The following is a 4,075-nucleotide window of genomic DNA, read 5'->3' on the forward strand; positions in this document are numbered from 1 at the left end:
AAAAGCAGATCACCAAGGCACAGCAGTCCCCAGCAAGGCAGAAGTTGGGCTGGGGAAGGGCAGTGACACCCCGTGTCCTGCCGCAGGGGCACAAGGCAGCCCCCCGAGCTCACGCCTGGCTCCTTACCGTGTTCAGGAGCCACGGGGCTCTCTCTCTCCCAGGGGCTGCAGCAGTGCTGGGGAGCAGAAAGACCCCTCCCCAAAGCCCAGCCCAGCCCCTGGTCTGAGCCCTGGGCAGCCCAGAAGAGCCACCCACACCTGGGGAGAGCCTGGAAATCAGCCCTGAGAAGCCACTGCTGTAGTTAATTAAGAATGTAGGCAACTACTCACCAGATGCCTCATTTTTGCAGTGCTGGCTGCAGGTCTGTGCTCCCCACCTACACAGGGAAAGCCTCAGCAGCTCTAAAGAAAAAGCTTTACCCTGCTTTGGGCTGGGGGTGCCCAGGCTCACAGTGCCAGCAAAGCACGAGTGTGTCAGAGAGTGCAGAGGAGGGAAAATAAACTCTCCTGTGCCATGAACGTCCCCAGAGTCTCTGCAGCAGCGGAAGTGACCCCTGGCTCTGTGCCGCCACCCCAGGCCCTTTGCTGGGGGAATCCTGACAAAATGAGTGGCAGCAGCCTAGCTGGTCCCTGTGTGTCCCTGGTCTTGGAGCTCCTTGGCATGATACCAGGGGTCCTGGAGGAAAATCCTGTGTGGTCGCATCAGCAGCCGCAGCACAACATGCCAAAGGAGCATCCCAGGGCTGGATGCCAGGGCTGGTGCTGCCAAGTGCTCCCTGGAGCAGGGCCCTTCATCCCGAGGGGCGAGCATCTTGCCAGATTTTCTCCCTGCTGGGGAAATAGCTGCCCTTACATTGTGTTGGCTGGCATGACAGGATGCTTTCCCTGGCAAATGCCAACAGCGATGTACTGGGCTCACCCTGAGGCTGGTCCCACAACATCAACATGCAGTCCAGAGTCTCAGTTGTGCGCTGCAGTGTGGCACAAACCCAGCCAGCACCAGGGATGCTCACAGTGATGCCAGGACATAAACCCCATGGATCAGGGCTAGTCTCCTTGGTGTGGCTGGGCTCCTCACAGCCCCTCTCCAGGGCTGCCTGCCAGCAGCACAGCCGAGCTGGCAGCTCCAGCCCCACAGCAGGGCAAGGAGAGCTCCCCATGGCCAGCATGGAGACCCTCAAAGCTGTCACTGGGGAGCTGCTGCCCTGGGGATGGCCGCAGGCTCTGGCCACACCTATTGTCTAGGGCTGCAGGCAGCCCAGGGCAAGGGAAGGCAGCACCAAAACCCAAACCCACAGCAACTTCCCTGCACTCTGGGGGGGCTAAACAACACCCAGCCTCCTCCCTGCACCCCCACTGCCCAAAAGCAGCCACACCCACCATCACATTCCCTTCTTCCCTCTCAGGTGTGGGCCCTTTCCCATTGGCCAGGGAGTGCCCACACCTGTGAGGCTGACCCATGTGCTGGGAGAGACTGCGAGCAAAACAGAAAAGAAAAAAAAAAAGAAAAAAAAAGGAAAAGAAAGAAGGAAAAATAATAGGGGGAAAAGTAAAATAAAAACCACAAACAGAAAAAAAAACAGATTAAAAAAAGAAAAAAGAAAGAAAAGAGAAAAAAACAGGGAAACAAATTAAAATGTAAAAACCTAGAAAAAATAGATAGAAAAGGAAAAAAGAGGAACAAACCAAAGAAGGTAAAAAAGAAAAAAAAAAGTGAAAAAGGAGAAGCAATGAAATAAATAAGCACATACATAGAAAGTAGAGGTGCAAGAGAAGCAAAATGAGCTGTGTACCCGCCTGCCCTCCCCCTGGACAGCTGGGGGAAGAAACCCCCAAAACAGTGAAGCAGCAAAACTGACCCCACAAAGCCCCTGCCTAAAAAAAAAAAAACCCACACCAAAAACACCCCTGCCCAACCCAACCATGCCTGAAACAAACAAACAAACAAAAAGATGAAAGTGGCAGGAGATGAACTCATGGCAATAATTTGTCCCCAACCCCCCTGGCCCAGAGCAGGGGAGTTGCTGAGGGACCCCCTCATCAGAGTGAGAAGCCTTGGGGCTCTGGGGCCAGGTGCTGGGGACTCCCTAGTGTGACCCCCGTGGGTGCTGGAGCTGGGCTGCTCTGGGGAGGGGGCAGGTTTGGGGGAGGGCTCTGGCTGCATTTGAATCAAAACAAAAAAAAAGAAACAACAGGAAATTCAGCAGCAGCAGGGCAGGTTATGTGACTATGGGGTGAAATACAGGGGGTAACCTGAAAGGCAGTTTTTATGTTTGGCAAAAATCCAGTAATTCCTCCAGTGCTGCTGAGCAGCCAGGGGGCTGTCTGAGACAAAAGGACCTTTGGGATGCCCCTAGCCGAGGCAGAACTTTGGGGCTGTTTTCTGATGAGGATGGGCTGGAAGGGGTTCAAGGACCCTTCTGGGGCTCAGAGCAGCCCGGGCCCCTCACCCCTGTCTCCGGTGCAGTCCCTTGCCCCACGACCTGCCGCCCAAGGCTGTCAGCCACCAGCGACCAGCCCAGCGAGTCAGGACTAGGGCTCTTGGCAATTATCGCCAGGCTGGGGGTGTCCACGGGCAGGTGACTTTCACCAGTTCACTGGCTTTTGGGAGCCAGCCTCAGCCCCAGTGACTGAGCTGGGAGCTGTGTGAACAGCCCCGCACCCCTGGGTTTTACAGTCCGAGCAAGGCAGAGGCCTTTGAACAGCTCCATTGGTTTATTTTCTGATGGCAACACCCTATAGAGGGAAGAGAGCAATTTAGGGCGGGACAGTGACAGAGCAGTGGGCATCCGAGGGCCGAGGACTCTCTGCAGAGCTGCCACTGATGTCCCCTGTGTGCCTGCTGCAGGGGACGGTTTGGCAGCAAGAGCCCGTCGAGCCCCACAGTAGGGTGGGTGAAACCTTCACATGGCCGCAAACTTCACAGTGCTGCTTTTGATCTGGTGACGTCTTTGCTGTGAAACCACTCAGATGTCGGCGCTGCCCTGTGAAGGGATCTCCTGGCACTCTCCTGAGCCTGCAGAACTCAAGGGGAGTGATGCCGTCCTCTCCCACAATGGGGCTGGACACAGCAAAACTGTATTTGGCTCCCCCAAACCCAGCCCATGCATCTGCCCCGAACGTGGCTTCAGCACAGTGCAACACCGGAGCACTAAACCACCCGACAGCTGCACATCCCCTGTGATGGAGTGTACAGGCAGTGCTGGGCTGAAGCGTGGCAGGGCGCTCTGGTTACAAATACAAGGTGGAATCAGGCACCTCAGCTCCCCAGATCTTCAGCTGAAAATAGCTCCTGCTTCTCCAGTACAATTCGCTCAGCTGCCCTAGCAAACCTCAAGCCAATGACAAATTCAGAGCTGTTTGGTCACTCCAAGCAGACAAATACAGGGCTCATCTCAGGGGGTAGATAACATCAAAATGAATTTTCAAAGCTAAACTCGAATATCTAACCTTGAATTGTTTTTTACTTTTTGTTTCCCCCAGGTCAACACCCAGAGACCACACTGTTTTGAAAGACTGACAGAGTATCATCTACATTGTTACTTGAGTATTCCTCAAATGCTTTTGGGCAGGCTGGGTATGTTGTTTTACACAGTCAGGAGTGATCACACTCAGTAAGGGTGGTGCTGGTTCTGCTTTAAACCATTTATCCAAAGAAAGACAAGCTGAGATACTTTACTCAGTGTCTTCACAGCATCAGCAATATTTTCAGGCCAGGTTGTTTTAAGTGCGTTTTGAGTAAATATTAGTGGATTGTTTACAAGCAATATCTGTCTATATTTTTGTGGAAATGAAACTGTTAGTGAGGACATATGCACATAGTGCAGAGTGATTGCATTTTATTGTTTAATATGAAAGGGAGATTTCTTCCAGTAGCATAGAGTGTTCCAATTACATGATGATTTTCTAATTACTTATTTTCACTTACATGTGTCATGCATAAAAAAGAGAATGCCGCATCAGCAGGCAAGATCTATTTCCCAAGACACTATTACTTCTGCCTCTAGAGTACTATGGAACGTAAAGGTATTGGTACTTCATATACACAGCAGAGAGGAATAAAAACATTGTAATC

The sequence above is a fragment of the Athene cunicularia genome (genome assembly GCF_003259725.1).
Source record: "Athene cunicularia isolate RWA chromosome 4 unlocalized genomic scaffold, athCun1 chr4_part2, whole genome shotgun sequence".
NCBI classification, from domain to species: Eukaryota; Metazoa; Chordata; class Aves; order Strigiformes; family Strigidae; genus Athene; species Athene cunicularia.